Raw genomic sequence first — 17,891 nt, forward strand, 5'->3', positions numbered from 1 at the left:
TCTGTTCTTTTGAGAATCCTTCGAAAAACAATTTTCGGAAGCTACGAAAGTGGCGACAATTGTTAAATGTTTATAAGCTAATGAAATAATATAGAGTGTGCCAGCTAGCAATGATATTCTATCTCGGTACACTTATTTGCCCATTCTTTATCATAATTTTTTCTTTCATTTGACATTCATGTTAGCCACCTTGAGTGAAAAATTATGAAGTTTTTTGATTTGAGTGCAAACTTTAAAAGAAAAACATATCAAGAAATTCTTGTCGCTTGTGCAAAAGCACACATAACTTTGCAGTACCGATGTTTTCAGTCCATCAGGATGAGAATCTAAGCCGAAACCGGGCAGAGGTATGCAAAAAAGCCAAGGGTTAATGCCACAATTGAAAAAAGCGAAAATGACGTAACTCAAATTTTGCTTAGAAATAAGCGTACATCAAACTGGCTGGCACACTATATTATTTTACTGGTTCATAAGTTATGTGAAACAATTTTGGAAATTGCTGTTTCAAATCTATCCAAATTTCCAAATGGCTTTAGAGTGGCAATATTATATAAATTAATATTTAATTTATTAGTGCAATAATATTTTGGATAATATTAATAGAATGTATATTCTAATAGTGGTTGAATAGTGAAAAATCCACATTTAGAATAGAGTTTTGAAGCATCCAAAATAATTTTAGTATGTACAGTGTACATTGCACACAAAAGTCGAAGTATCGAAACAAAATGCATCGATATATCAGGATCTTTCCCTAACAATCCGGACCGGATCCGGTGATTAGAGAATAAGCGAAAAGTTTTCTCTAAAAAATCGAACATAATCCAGAAATACGGGAACGCAAAAAACTACATTTCGTGCCCAGAATTTGAGAAACAGCTGGAAACTCTTGAAAATTGAATTTTTGTTTCACAAATTTGATTTTAACAATATAAAGATAGAAAATACATTAACTATTCCTTAAAAGCCCCAAGTGAATGTAGGCAACATGTAAACACAAACCAGCTGATATGCACTTTGACACTTTATCCATTTTTACCCGAAGAAAAAGTCCGGGCTGTTTCGGGATCTCTATTACCCATTTTGATGAGTACGGGAATGATTTCTGGGCTGTTTTGGGCACCCGCGGGATCCCACGTTGCGTACGGGAAAGAACCTATCGATGTATGTCGGAAAGACCAAAACATCGGTTTTATTCGATACATCGAATAGCAAACATCGATGTTTCTGATGCATCCCTACTACAAACGCTAACGACATACCTTGGGTTATCCAGCTCAGTATTACGATCACTTCTTTCAGAAACGATTTGGATCATTCTAATTGGGGCACGATTACGATAACCGGGCGACAAATTTTGGACTAGGACGTCTAGCAACGCGAGAAGGATTTTCGCGTTCGTTTTAAATAAAAGATACTCGCTTTTTAAATTAACATGTATGTTGATATATATATAAACGATGTCCGTTGAACTCAACAATGGGTAGGCGCTGTGACCAATAGTAACCTCTTTGTACCACCTCTGTATGCAGAAAGCCATACAGAGCCCCGTGAGACTACTCCGGAAGAGTTGTGATGCATCAAGCGGGCTTGTTAAGCATCGTGTGCGGGTTGATGCGTCAAGCAAGTTGAGCATCCGTTATGTATTATGTATGTCAAAAATGTGGGTAGGCGCTGTGGCCAATGGTAACTTTTGTACCACCTCTGTATGCTGAAAGTCATACAGAGCCCCAACAGCTTTTAGCGCTTTGGCTGTTGCTTTTTAAGACCATTCCGGAGGAGTGGTGATGCATCAAGCGGGATTGTTGAGCATTGTGGGTTGATGCGTTAAGAGAGTTGAGCATTTTGGGTTGATGCATCAAGCGAGTTGAGCATCGGTGATGCCCTCACACTCCCTCGTTGCGTGCGACAGCGCCAAGCAGTTAAGGCAGTACCCATGAGCTTGCGCGACTTGCTAGCGCTGCGGCGCACAGTGGGGTAATTGATGTCGATATTGCGAATTAATTAAAAAATGAATTTCAAAATACAATGAAGGGTTTAGTACCAAATGGAAGCAGATAAGATTCTACATCACTATGTAATCAAATATTTTCCCAAAAATTTACCATTTTCTTGCAATATACTCTCAAAGTCGTGACTTTTTCCTTTGGGTGCGCGCAAAGTGAAAAACGTGATTTAATATTTCAAATTTCCAAACTATATCTGAGTTTTCTTTAAAGATACATCAAAAACGGTAATGGAACCTTCTTGTTCAGGTATTTAGGCAATACAAAGCGATTTTAGTTTTCTTTTACTATGGTTCTAAGTATTTTATTTTATTTTTTTTATCTTAAGCGTAAAAATAAGGGGTTCTTGGCTATATACGTAGACATATAGTTGAGAAGTAGGTACGATCAAGCAAAAGTGTAATCATTTACTTATACCTTGGACGTTATAGTGTCATTCTTTAAAAAAAAAGTTGCGGCATGTCGGCGCACTATTTCAGTATATCGATTTATATAATATAACCTCGTTGGTGAAATATACATGAAATTCTCGATGAAGAACAAAACCAAATATGACAAGTGAAAACTAAGTACAAAGCGTACAAAAAATTAATATTGTTATTGTCCACGTTCATTGTTTGCTCAATTACTGTTTTTTTATACCCTACATACGGCATAACTATTAAGTACATACGTCTATTATCAAACGTAGGCTAAATACTGTTTTGTTTCAAAGGCGAAACTTTTAGTACTTGCATGTATCAAAGAAAGTATGTATACATTTATGTACATATCTGCTTTGACTCATAAAATAAAATTTGGGCTTATTAAATTTTACAATAATAGCTTAGAATGCGTAATTTATTTGTCCAATGATTTATAGGGTATATGTGATACCGTAAAGAATGGTACATGATGCATATTTTTAGTGTTAATTATAATCTTTGTTATTGTTTATAGTGTTGCTATTTCTATGCATGAATGTCATGTGCAGTGAATAGAAATAATGATAGTGATGATATTTTTAACTAATATGGTTGCGGGTAGACGGGTAAACGGAGAATAACCATAACTATAAAGCCCTAATTATATTATTATTTTCTTTATAGGAACGAGCTCAAATATCATATGGGTTACTCGTCAAAGCCTTTAGGAAACAATGAAAAACTCTCGCTGCGATCAATTCAATGATAAATTTAAGATTTTAACGGGACAAATGAAAGATCGCATCAGGCCGTCTGATGAAAATTTAAAAGAGTTTAATGAAAAGATGAGATATTTTATCTCTGATTTGAAAATTCGTTGGAATAGTTGGAAGAAGTTTGCTTGAGTCCTCTACAGGTTTTCCGTGTTCAAAATAAAAATAAAAAACAAACGCCAATTGTCAAAAAAAGCTCTAGAGGGGCGAAAAAGATTTTAAGAGCTACAGAGAACATTTTTCTCGCAAGTGCAACAGAAAAAAAACGAATGAAGATATATTTAATAGACTTTTGATTAGTTCCGACCCTGTTGTATCAAGTTTGAGAAAACTACCCCAAAAAAATGTAGGATTTGCCGAGATAAGCACAACAGTTGTTAATTATGCAGCCTTATAGCGATGATGAAGATGTTGATAATGATGACAATGACGCCAGCGAAGATGATGATTACTTTTATTAAAGGTTATATATTCTTAATTGCTCTCTAGGCTTAACAAAAACATGTAGATAATTGTTGAAGAGAAAATTTGTACAATTCGAATTCATTATCATATAAAAAATTACCTAAAAAGGTGATGATGTGGGTGATGTTGATGATGAAAATAGTAATGAAGATAATGATGAGGATAATTATTATAATGTTAGAAGAGAAGTTTAACTTGTAATTAATGATTATTAGGATTTTAACAAATTATCATTAATAATAAAAAATATTTATGGGAGTAAAAACTAAATTTTAACTTTTCTTGCTCTTTGGTAACGCCTTAAAGACCTACGTAAAAAAAAAAATCCCTCTAAACTATTTTCGGATTTCTATTTTTTTTTTACTTCATTTGAATTGATCTCCACTTTCAGGGTCGATTACCCCACTGTGGGCTGCGGCCGGAGGTGCTGAGGTACGCGGCGTAGTAGAGCGAGGAGCTGCTACTAGTGGTGCTGCCGAGCATGGCACGGTGATTGCCAAACGGATAGTTGGAGTTAGTGCGGCTTCAAGCATTTCCACGTCCATATTTACCTACATTAGGGGAGAACGGACTTTAGTATAGCATAGATGAGAGCAGTTATGAACATAATTGCTAGGCGTAAGTCACTTGGTGTGAGTTCGAAGGCACGGATTTAGGCACTTTTGATACTCTCGGTTTTTGCTACGGATTTGTTACGTTTATTGCGGTTTGATGATTTTAGGTATCGGTATTCGCGCAATCGGTAGGACAGGCGGTTGGAAGGAAACATAGCTTGACTAGCGGACGAGTTAGTATGCCGCTTTGTGTACGGAGATCAACTACGCGGAAATGACCGTCGGAGCCATGATATATTTGCTCTATACCGCCGAGGCGCCATTCCGTGGTGAGAAGACATTCGTCATGAATTAGGACACAGTCTCCAATCTTTGGCGCTTCTCGAGTGTTTTTCCATCGGTATCTTTTATGGAGGTCTTTTAGATATTCCTCCTTCCATCGACGGCTGAATTCGTGACGGAGAACTTTAATTCTTTCCCATCGATTTGTGAGTAATAAGGATTGCGTTTCTGGCTCGGGTATGGCCAGAAGTGGAGCTCCTCTGAGAAAATGCCCAGGGGTGAGGGCTGTGAAATAGAAGGGATCTTGCGAGAGGGTTTTGATAGGCCGTGAGTTGAGAATGGCTTCAATTCGAGCTAATAGTGTGGTGAACTCTTCATAAGTAAATTTATAATTACCAGCGATTTTCTCGAAATGCGCTTTAAATCTTTTTACGGCGGATTCCCGGAGTACCCCCCATGTGTGGAGCGCTAGGGGGAATAAATTGCAAATTAATTCCTTGGGGTGCATATTTCTTAATAATTGCTCCTCAGTGGCCCTTTCAGCTCCGGCGAATGTTTTGCCATTGTCGCTCATTATTTTTGAGGGAAATCCACGCCTTCCGACAAAGCGGGCAAATGCCGCAAAAAAGCTACAGTTGTCAGATCTGAACATAACTCAAGGTGTACCGCTTTTGTCGAAAAACATACAAAAACGGCCACATAGCCCTTCGTAAAGGTGGAAGACCTTAACATAGAGGCCCCGCAGAGTCAACACCCGTGATGGTAAAGGGCAAACAGAAATTGCAGCGTTCAGGCGGTAGAGCTGCCATGATCTGCGTGCGCATTTTCTGCTTATGTAGAGGGCAGGCTTTACACAGGAAAATACATTTCTTTATCTGCGGCTTTAGTCGTGGGATATAAAGCTCTTGTCTAAGCCGATGTTCGGCGTGTAGCATCAATAAGTGCAAATAATTTATATACAGTGTGGCAAATGGGGATTTTTCGGGTACTATTATTGGGTGCCGCTCGTTATAACTCAAACTGGAGTTTGCCAGACGTCCATTGGCTCGTAGCAGTCCCTTCGAGTCTAGGAAGGGATTAAGAACTAAGAGTGGGCTCTTTTCATTTATTGGCTTTGATACCATTAAAAGTGTTATCATAATATCCGATCATAATAGCGGGTCTGAGTAGACATAATCAGAGTGATTTTAGCCTGTTGTAGATCTTGGTGTGTTAGTGCATGATGCGGGGGGTTAGGCGCTCATTTTACTTTATTTTTGAGGCGATTTATGAACTGAAACATATGAGCTATTATTCTGTGGGCTCGGGGGAACGATAAAAATCGGGGGGTATTATGTTGCGTATGCGGGATTGTGGCAAGAATACTTGTGATTCTGTTATCCAGCTGGGGCCGTTCCACCAGAGTGAGGTGGTGGCGAGTTGCAGGGGTTTGCAACCTCTTGGCGTGGTTATCAGCACTGGCTACATGTCGCCAAGTTGCTAGCCCAACTAAGTCAATTATTTGGCCTGTGCGGTTTGACACATATGTCTTCCATGTATGGGGTGGTTTTTCTAACCAATCTAAGAGTATTTCAGAGTCAGTCCATAGAATTAATTTGCGATTGTTCAGGCTTAAGTGGGTTTGAACAGCGGAGGCTTGTTTTGCAAGGAGGAGCGCCCCGCATAGCTCAAGTCGTGACCAACAACCTGTAGTCGGAACCAGTGTCCCAACTGTGGCGATACTCATCCCTCATCCGACAAAAACTGCCCTAGATTCAAGCAAATGAAAGACGTTCTACAAATCAAAACCATACACAAGTGTTCACTTGGTGAAGCATTTAAAAAATATAACCTAAACAATCCACCCACTGACACATCCAAACGCACATACGCCATCTCAGTAAAAGAATCAGAAATAACATCCAACAACAGCATCGCTCGCAAAAATGACCAAAAAACAGCAAATTGCAAATCAACAACATCTACCACTGATTACCTGAAACGTCCAGAATAATCTCCAAAAACCAACCAAGAAAAAATCACAAAACACACTGCCAGCAGCAACAAATATCAACACACAATCAATCCAGAATCCAACTCCAACTACAAAGGTATACACACAAAAAATGCAAATCCAACAAATACCAGCTCATCACCTCTATCCAATATAACCCAACAACTCATTTCAAATAATCACTATTTCATCCCGGCAACTGAAACCAGCTCTGTGCAAATCGATACAGCTACTAGCTTATCTTCGTAAACACCAAGTTACGAACAAATATGCTTAATTAATACAGATGCTCGACAAGTTCAATATTTTGCAATAGAACATGAACGGTTTTATTAACAACAGTATTGACCTTGAACTTCTCAGAAACGAACACCAACCACAGCTTATATCGATTCAGGTAACCCACTGCCCCAACAGCTTTACCCTTATACCTCCCAAAAACTACACAGCCTACTTCACCAATTACATCACAAATACTTACGCCAAGCAAGGGGTTGGCGTTTTAATAAAGAGTAACATCCCCCATACGCAAATATTTAACTCATCCTCCATCCAAAACATTTGCATCGAAATCCAACTCAATATCAAATTCACCGTCATATCCATTTACATACTGCCTGACCAAACGTTCACCACACACGACATTGACAACCTTTTCCAAAACACAAACAACCCTATTATTCTAGCTGGAGATATTAACAGTTGGAACACCCTATGGGGCTCGCGGACAAACAACGCCAGAGGACTTATCTTCGAATCTGCAATATCACCACACAACCTGTGTATACTCAACGATCGGCAACCAATACACTTCTCCACACATGGATCACTTACCCACGTCGATATTGCGTGCTGTTCCCCCGCACTCCTTCCAATAACTTCATGTTATACGTTGGATGATATCTACCACAGTGACCATTTTCCAATTAAAACTACTTTAACCCTTTCCAATCATCATTGCAGGAGGCCGTTTGTCGCCAAATTTAAATTACACGATGCAAACTGGAATGAGTTCTCAAAGACGACCGACCAAGAGCTTGAGCCAAGAAGACTCACTAATCAGACAAACAGAGGTGCCGCGGTACTCACCAAGTATATTCGTGTTGCAGCTAATAAACATATTCCACAAACCCACCCCGGTCAGAAAAGATTCGTTTACTGGTGGAGTTTCGAGCTCTCCACACTTCGATTGGAAAAGGTAACAAACTGGAAAGCCCACAAACGATAGTCTCATTCGACATACAATATCCACCACCAAATAACGCCAGATTTCGGAAAGCAGCGAGATCCGCTAAAGCGCAATGTTTCTAGCACAATTAACCGGGATACGCCCATTGCAAAAGTTTGGAGCCAATTGAAAACTATCTACATCAGAAATATGGATAACTCAATAATATCAATCAAATCCAACAACCAACCCTTACTCGATCCATCCAATATTGCAAATCAATTCGCTTCAGACTGGGCACAGTTCTCCTCAGACGATAATTTCTCCCCCGCTTTTAGAGCAGCGAAGTACCGAACAAGAGTCCCTTCAACTCACAACCCATCCTAAACTAACAAACTAAAATGTTAGAGTCAGCTATTAGCACAGCCGAATGCACACAAGCGATCAATGGCGCCAAAGGGAATACTCCTGGAGCGGATCGTATATCATATAAAATGATAAAGTTTACTTCGTCTCGGACGGAACTTAAAAAACTCGATTTATACAATAATATTTTTAACACCGGGGTTATCCCATTCGCATGGAAAACAGCTATCGTCGCCCCGTACTCAAGCGGAGTAAAGACCCAACTAAAATGTCCAGCTATCGACCAATTTCGTTACTGCCATGCCTCGGCAAAATTTTAGAAAAAATAATTGCTAAAAGACTATCTTGGTTTCTAGAAAACAGAAAACTTATAACACCAAACGAAGTAGCCTACAAAGTTAAGAGCGGCTGCTCTGATGCACTTCTCCACATCGATTTTCATTCCGCCAAAGCCCTCTCCTCAAAGAATCACGTTTCAATACTATCAATCGACTTTGAAAAAGCATTCGATCGGATTGGTGCGCATATTGTTATCGAAACCCTGCAGCCATGGGGAATCGGTCGTAAGGTACTACTGTTTATCCAAGGTTTTTTAACTAACCGCCGACTAAGAGTTAAGATCAACAATACGCTCTCAGAAACCTAACAACTACATAATGGAATACCTCAAGGGTCGCCATTGTCGGTAATCCTATCCCAAATCGATTTTAACCGCATTAGTACCATCATACTGAAATACAGCCAGACGATCTGTATATGTATAATGGCAAAAGGTAACAATAACAATGACAACAACACGCTATTTACCAATGTTGTAAGCGAAATCAGCAGTTGGGCACATAGAGCTGGTGCGAACATCAATTTTTCTAAGTCAGCGATTCTACATATCTGCCGGAAACACAACTGAAACCCACCGGACCTGACAATAAATACCAACCATCTCACACGCGTTGACAAATTAAAAATTCTCGGCATTGTTTTCAGCAAAAATTACAAATGGAACAACCACGTTACAATACTGAAAAAATTGTTAATGTCTAGAATCAACCTGATCCTGTACCTAGCCGGTAGGAGCTACACACATATAAACACACTTATATATCTGGTGCTGAGTAAAATCGACTGCGGGCTTTTTCTATACGGCAGTACTCCAAAGAACACTCTAAACTTCATCAAGCCCTCATATCACCAAGCCATCAGGAGCTGCATTTATGCGTTTGTCACCACCCCGATAACAAACATGTTGACCGAATCAGGCCTTCCAGCAGTGGAAGACAGAATCTCCGAAAATAGACTCAGACTACTACCGAAAATACTGTTTCAAAATAACTCAATAATCGACAACGACACCAACAAAGCCATCCTCTGCAAAAAAATCCCAAAACTCTCCTCAGCTATACACAACATTCTCAAAGGCCACAACGAAACACATCAAATGCATAAATGTCACATTAAAAATACCCTCACTGGCTCTTTGAAGCAAATACATGCAATACAGAGCTAGCAATATATAAAAAGACAAAACTCCTAACACAATGTACGCAAAACTATTTAATCAACAACTTTCCGTATTTAAAAACCAACATTACGAAATACTCTATACAGACGCCTCAAAAGAAGAGCATAGCACCGCTTACGCAGTAGTCGACGCAAACGGTCATACGTTATCAAACTACACAATGCAACCTACTGCGTCAATATTTACCGCGGAAGCCGCGGGTATAGTGGAGGCGCTTCAAATAGCGCAAAAAAAGAAGAAGAAGGCTGTAATCTTCAGCGACAGTCTCTCAGTTTTAGAAGCGACAAAAAACATCTCCAACAGCAACTGGGACACTATAAACGCGATCCGTGATATTTTATGCCAGTCCAAACACAAAAAACTTCTGGATAGCAGGGCACGTAGTTATAACTGGTAATGAGGAAGCAGATAATGCAGCGAAGTCTGCGTGCAAGGCTCCAACCATCATTAGCTCCATTATAAAGAAAACTGATCTAGCGTGATTCTGTCTTCAACAGCACCGAAAACAACAACACGCCAAAAGAGCACTCAATCAACATCACCATTACTCAACTGTTAACACAAACAATACAACTGCCATATACCCAACTACCATAGAAAAAGAAAAAATCTTTGTATTTTTCCGCCTGCGCCTTGGGCATACAAACGCAACTCATTCGCACCTACTAAGTACCCAAACAGCGGAAACTGTCTACATTGCTACGCACGCCTAACACGCAACCACCTTCTCCTCGAATGTCCGGAGCACCGCAGAACTAGAAATTCCATCCTTAACAACCACAACCCAATCGATCTACTCAAAACTCCTTCAATCCAGAACATCAACATTATATACAATTACATCAGAGCCATCGATGTCAAGATTTAATCCACACTTTTACATTACCGACACAGCCAATAGCCCTAGCAGCTAGCGCTGTAACTATTAAATTTTATAATTTATTATAAATATAATTCAACAAATAAATAAATAAATAAGTATTTCAAATTGTTTAAAAGTACGGGTGATTGGCAATACAGAGTTCTCCACGAGAAATACCTGTCGGATTTCATTTCTTTGGATAAGTTTCTTTATAAAAACTATTTCCTTGGTTTTGAACATAATTTTAAATCGAATCCAAAAGCGTTTTGGAGTTTTATTAACTCCAAATGTTCTTCTTCGCTTATTCCGTCGTGTATGTCTTTCAATGGGACGACGTTTAAATCACCCTTTGAGACCGCTAACTTGTTTGCTAGCTTTTTCAAGTAAAATTTATTGCCAGTGCTTGTTGCAAATAATGTAATCACCTCTCATGATTCAATAATACAAGGTTAGATAATTATTGACAGCTGCGGTTTGACACTCCCTTACAAAAGGTTGCATTTACGAAGGACAGAGAAAGGGCAAGAATGCAATCCCTTGTTTCGAAAATGGTAGTAGAAAAGTACGCAAAGTAGGCAATTAGTAGTGAAATTCCTTTCGTAAATTCTAATGTATTTGCAGGAAATCTGGCATTTTAAACGAAATGTTAAACGTAATATTGATATATCTACGTGAAATACGTAATTTATATGCTATTTAGCCGTATAAAAAGTGCAAAATGACTCAACATTAAAATAAGACTACTATGAGATTGATGTAAACATCCATTGCTTATGTTTTCATCAGTTAAATATGCTTCATATGCATATACAAATAAACATATTGCACAAAAGCTTATACTTTTATTTCACACCAAAGCTACACTGTTTCCATGTAAATTTGCAAAGAAGCAACACGGTGCCACTGCTAAGGGAGCGGTGCGAGAGGGACAACTGTCAGTTTATCGAACCTTGTATTATTGAATCATGATCACCTCTTATATGCGGATGATTTGAAAATTTTTAAATATGTAAAAACTAACTCTGATATACAGACCATTCAAAATGAGTTAAATATATTCTACGTTTACCTCTGCAGTCGTCGTATCATATTTCAGACTCCGCTATAAGCTCCTATAATAAAATTAAAGATCTTGGGGTGGTGTTTGACTCGGGTTTCACGTTCATTGAGCATCTAAACTACATTATTCCCAAGGCATATTCGTCACTGGCTTTCATAAAGAGGAATAGCTCTGAATTTAAAGATCCCTATACCGACAAATTTTATACAATGCTTTCATGAGATCAAAACTGGAGTATGCGTCTGTCATTTGGAATCCTTATTTTGATACGCACTCCAATACCGCCATATATTTCTCGCTGTAAGTTAATTGATATGCATACTCTAGCAGGAAGAAAGACTATTTCTGGGCTCATGTTTGTACATGACATTCTTAATGGTAGTGTTAACTGCGCTGTATTACTACAAGTTATAAAACTTAATATTTCTGTTCGATCTTTAAGATATTTTGATATTTTCTCAATAGAATTCTATAAAACCAAATATTCGCAAAATGAGCCTGTTTCTAAGATGCTAGGTGAACTCAATACTTTAATGAATAGAAGTAGAGCTATTGATGTTTTCTCCAGTCGCTGTTCTTTTAAGTTGGCCTTGAGGTCAAATTATATTTAGTCCTAAGTTTAATGATATCAAGTCTGCAAGGTTCTGTAAAACCATAGACTTAAATAAATAAATAAATAATGCGCTGAAAATCTTGGTCGTTTTTATGTACAATTATTTGTCTGTACATTTTTTCGACGTCTCCATTGAAAACGTATTTAAACATGCGCCAATTTAGTATTAGGGGCATTAAATCGGGTTGTAGTGTGGGTCCCGTATATAATACGTCATGTAATGAATTGCCTGAGCTTGTGCATTTCGAGGCATTGAATACAACTCTTACTTTTGTTATAAGTTTTTCTGGCTTTATTGCTGCATGGTGTTTATTTGTGTATTTATCTTTTGTTATTTTTTCATATGACTCGACTTCTTCCATATGATTTAATTGGAGGTATTCCTCGAGTACATTGTCCCACGAGGCTTTTACCTCGCCTTTTTTAAGCAGGTTTTTCCATACTTAAAAATTGCTGAAGTGCTTAGGTTCGGGAGTGACCTAAGGCGAGTGTGTCGGGAAATTGTGGCTTGAATGGTAGCCGTACGACGTAACAGCCGTTTTTTGATCTTTTAGTTGTGGCTTTATAATAGCCTTCACAATACTTATCTTCTGGGGTAATGACTTGCATGGGGGGGGAGTTCTTCTAACTCCCATAATCTTCTTAATTGAGAATTGAGGTATTCGTTTGAAATATCTTCAACTTGAGTTGTGAATACCGATATTTTTTCTTTTACTTGGCCGCTTAGTATCCATCCAAAGATGGTATTTAGGGCTAACAGGGTATTTGAATTTTTTCAATGCCTTCTAGCATTATTTGAGGGATTAGGTCGCTGCCTAATAGAATATCAACTTGCAGAAATCAGGGTTAATGAGCAGATTTTATTAGAGTTTTGTATTACTCTTCCACCCATTCCCGAAATTTCAAAGTTTATGTTTGTGGTTGGGTTAACCGGTTTTGTACTTTTGATGAGATAAACGATCTGTGTGAGCCTTGATCTATTAGAGCTCTAAGCTTAAATAATTCTCCTCGATGTTCAATCGAGACAATCGCAGTTGGCAGTAAAATTTTGCTTTGATTTTCAGAATGAAGCGCTTGTATATTTGTTGTTTTTGAACAGCATGGTTTTTCGGTTTCAACTTCGGGGTTTTCGGGTCTAGTTGTTGCAACTAACCCCGTGGCTCTTTGAGAGCTGGAGCTATTATGGGGGTTAAAATGATTAATATGGAGCATCGAGTGATGCCACTTTTGGCAATATACACAATTCAATTTACTTTCACAGTCTTTTGCATGTGAGAGAGTGAGAAGCAAATTTGTGCAAAGTCTATTGTTTCTAACGACATTATATCTTTCGTTCATCCCAAGTTTTTTAAACTTCTCGCAAGATCTTAATGAGTGACCTCCTTTACAAAATTCGCATGACGTACGTTTGTTTTGTTCTGAGATGAACGATTGAGCTCTGTTGAAACTTCGATTATGTCAATTATTGAGGTTATTTACGCAGGTGGCGTCGCACGAAGATGGAGCGCACCAGCGTAAAGTTGATGTAACGAAAAATAAGAATAAATAAAAGACACAGTGGTTTTAGTACATTGAAATCAAAGGTCGTTTTATTTGTAGTTATCTGTGCGTTTAAATATTTTGATACACAAGAATTGGCTTACCAAACGAGGTGTGATAGTTGAGATCTCTCCTTCAAGGCGGTCTTCTAAGAAGTGAAAAATTGCTAACAAAACGAAAAGGGATGTAGCCCACCGCACAGTAACTTTCGTTAAGTTTCCCCTCAACTAAGTTACCGTACAGTGGGGCTCATTGTTAGCGGCTGGAAAGTTAGCCGTAACTTATATATGTGTTTGTGTGCTCTTACATGAAGTGAAAAAACGCGTATTAGGGTGGTGCAATATATTTAGGTCGCGGACTTAAACATACCGGCCCCCTTGCGGTAAGCAAGCTGTGAAAAAAAGGAGTCGCGTCTCAACCGTCACACGCACGTGGGGAAAGTCTTATGTTATTCAACTATGTAGCGCGGATTTTGTACTGCGCGGATCTGCTTATTCGCACACGCTTTCGTCGCGAACGGCTCATCTGGGGCTGTGGAGAAAAGGACATCATTAATTGAAACAGACGTGGTTTGGAATTTCAATGCACTTTTTTATTTAGATTTTAAGGTGGGTGTGTGTGTGATGAGGGTGTGTGTATGTGTGGTTTTGTTTTCTTAATATCTACGTTTATGGTTGGCAGGCTCCCGAAACAATCAGCCCGTATATGGTCGCAAATCTAGGCCTAGTGTGAGGCGTATTGGTGACGCGCGAAAGAATTGCGGATCCGCCAATCGCATGTACTGGAAGGGGGCCGCAGCCTTAGGGTCCAGGTTCGACGGTGGACTCAGGTGTATATGGTGGTCCAGCACGACTGCTTGTCACGTAATGCGGTTGGAGCTGCCGTATCTTCCTCGCATGGTGAGCGTGCAACGCTGCAGACGTCCTGATCCGTTTCGTTCCAGTTGGAGGTCTCTCACCAGTTCCGAATCAACCAATGAGTTCGGTGCGCAAGGGTCAATCATTGCGCGGACTAAATTAAGGCGGCCCCTTGCTTCAATCCGGACTATTGCGGTCGGCGCGATGGGGATAAGCGCACGAATGATCGGCGTTGATATGGCGCTTTGCGCTAGGCGGCCCGTTCGGAAGCCGGTCGGTGGTGCGCGTTGAAAGAAATGAAGATTAAACTGTGATTTTATTCCAATTAAAAATATTTTGTTAAAGGAAATGCGAATTTTTAAATATTCGTACAACAAAGTAAAACTTTTTATTCTTATATACAGCAATCAGAAGCTAGCGTAAATGAAAAAGAAACAAAAGGCTTCCTGGTTCTGTTTATTATAATTTTTTACATGTTGACGATTTTTACATGCAAAAGACGCTTTTTGATANTATGGTCGCCTTTAAACCTGGTCTCCCGCTCTCCCTCAGTTATTCAACCACACTAACGCTTTCTCACTACAACCACCTGGCAACACTGTACAGCATGCACTACAAAATACATTTTTTTTCTCGCCGTTTGTTATCAAGTTGTGCAACTGACAACCAGATGGTGCTGCTTGCCATACATTTATGAAGGCTCGCATTTCGCCCAATTTCGGTAAAAGATGGGAGTTGGCCATCTTTTCGCTTCGCGCTGCAGCGTCAACGATCTATGTGGCGTGCTTTGTGCATTTTCATACAATTCATCTTATCTGTCAAAGCGAATCTGTCACGTAAAGCGAAGCAAAAGTTTTATGTGGCATCAGCTTCATCTTTTCGCGCGCTTTGACAATCAGCTGATTGTAATTATTCATTATTTTACCAATTCTGCCGCCAAAGCCTTTTGCCGAAAAAATCAAGGTAAATATAAAAATTAACTACAATTGGTACTTGAAGTATAGATTTAACCTTCCAGCAAGTTAATAATGGAGGAAAGGCTAATCAAAGCGATTAAAATGCAGCCATGCCTCTTCGATAAATGCTCGCAATTATTTCGGAACAAATTTTTGAAGGAGCGAGCATGGCAGACAGTTGCGGCTTCCAGCGGAGTTTCAGGTAAGTGGTTTCTATTTCCATGTATTGGCCAATTCACTATCTGGGGATAGGTACTGAATTTTCTTTTTTCAATAGAGGAACATTGTAAGAGCAGATGGAAGTCACTGCGGAACAGGTTCGTGAGAGAGATAGCCAATAGCAAAGTTAAGTCAGCAGCTGCTGCCGATGACAAACCAGAGTGGTGTTATATGGGGTCAATGCGCTTTTTAACGAAGCACATTACTCCCAGAAAGTAAGATACCACGTAAACAAATATCTTGTATTTTCCATATGAAATTTTTTCTTATAGAACCGTTTCAAATTTTCAATGGGATGACGACCAACCATCTTGCAGCAATTTCACACAATCCTTTTGCAGCGATTTCACACAACCATCTTGCAGCAGTTATACACAACCATCTTGCAGCAGTTTTACGCAACTACAAGACGAAAGTGAAGATGTATTGGAGGAGCACTTGGAAGCGCCAGTAAATCTGAATGAAAGCCAGATCAGTGGAGACACTCCAGCAAGCAAAAAAAAACACGGAACGTAAGCGAATTGAGGAGGAGTCGCATGAGCGGTTTGATCGCCTCTGTGGCAGCATAGAGGAGGTCATATCCAAGAAGGTAAGCGCTTCCAAAAATAGTGCATTTTTACAAATGCTTAATGAATGCCTTCAAAAAAAGCCTGAAGAAGTACAAGAAAGACAAAAAATTGAACTATTAGCGTATGCATTTAATGCCAACTAAAAGTTAGCTTTCCCATTGCGTTTTGCATGTTTATTTTTCGCCGTACAAATCGAAGCATTACATCAAAATTGTGAAAGTTATTCTCAATTAATTATAATTTAATTTATTATAAAAGTGTAGTTCATTATATAATAAAGACTATATACACATATCCACATTCCAAAACTTTATACAAAAATTACTAGTCTTGGAATTTGGATATATGTGTATGGCCTTTGTTATATAAAACTATTCTTTTGTCCATGAGTGCATATGATATCCCGAAAAATGCTTAGAAACAGTACTCAGATTTCTATATTTTCAAGTTATATAGTATATATAACTATGTATATATTTTCAAGTTATATAGTATATAGTATATATTTTCAAGTTATATAGTTTTATATAACAAAGACCATACACATATATCCAAATTCCAAGACTTGTAATTTTTGTACAAAGTTTTGGAATGTGGATAAGTGCTACACTTTTATAATAAGGACACGACATTTTAACCAGTTTTGCCTATTTTTCTTTTGGCTGTTTATTGTTTATAATATTTTTTTTTAGAAGAAAAATTTAAAATTGGACTTGTATGGTTTTTGTTAGATAACAAGCTGTTAACGCTGGTCAAAATTACTTGTCCTTATTATTTTTCACATTACTGTATATATACATAAGTATATATGCAGTGGTGGAGAAAATAATAAACACAAAAGCTTAGAAGTATTGAATATTTTTCTTTCATAAAAACTAAAGTAGGTTTAAAGAGCTTTATAAAATGACGTTTTCATAAATTTTTCAGTTTATAAACCTTGTTTAAAGCTACTTTAGTTTTTATGAATAAGGCCATAACATATTATAAAAAGAGCATATAAATCAACATTTCAAACAACTTTGTAAAGAATTAACAAAAAACTTTGAATATGTACCTAAGATTCTCAGTATTTTTACTTTATGATTTCCATTGTTTGTCGGAATCTAGTATATAAGATTGTTGTCATAGACTGAATAGATCGAAACACATATTTATGTATGTACATATACAGTTGCGGTCAATAAGATAGTAGCAAAATTCGAAATGATATTTCTTGCAGCTTATGTTTATATATTTTTAATAATTTTCATTTAAAATATAGTTCGATTTATAATAGAAACCTGAAATGATGGTTTGAAAGGTTGCACAAAGTTCACAAAAATTAATTAAACTAAAAAAAGATGTCATCAAAGTTTTTATTCAGAATTTTTATAAAATTTTCGAGTATGCAGTTTCGTAGCTCATTTTAGTATAATAAAGTGCAAGTTTCAAGTCACTAAAAACTACCGTTGATTTTGGAATAAAAACTTTCTGAATAAAAACTTTGATGACATCTTTTTTAAGTTTAATTAATTTTTGTGAACTTTGTGCAACCTTTCAAACCATCATTTCAGGTTTCTATTATAGATCGAACTATATTTTAAATGAAAATTATTAAAAATATATAAACATAAGCTGCAAGAAATATCATTTCGAATTTTGCTACTATCTTATTGACCGCAACTGTATATGTACATACATAAATAT

General features: G+C 37.9%; 1 pseudogene; it reads left to right on the top strand.

Annotated features, from left to right (window-relative positions):
* Positions 1 to 17,891, top strand: part of LOC108358271 (uncharacterized) — a 35,186-nt pseudogene that overhangs the window by 11,117 nt on the left and 6,178 nt on the right.

The sequence above is a fragment of the Rhagoletis zephyria genome, unplaced genomic scaffold, assembly GCF_001687245.7.
Source record: "Rhagoletis zephyria isolate East Lansing unplaced genomic scaffold, Rhagoletis_zephyria_1.1 Rzeph_scaffold_00230, whole genome shotgun sequence".
NCBI lineage: Eukaryota > Metazoa > Arthropoda > Insecta > Diptera > Tephritidae > Rhagoletis > Rhagoletis zephyria.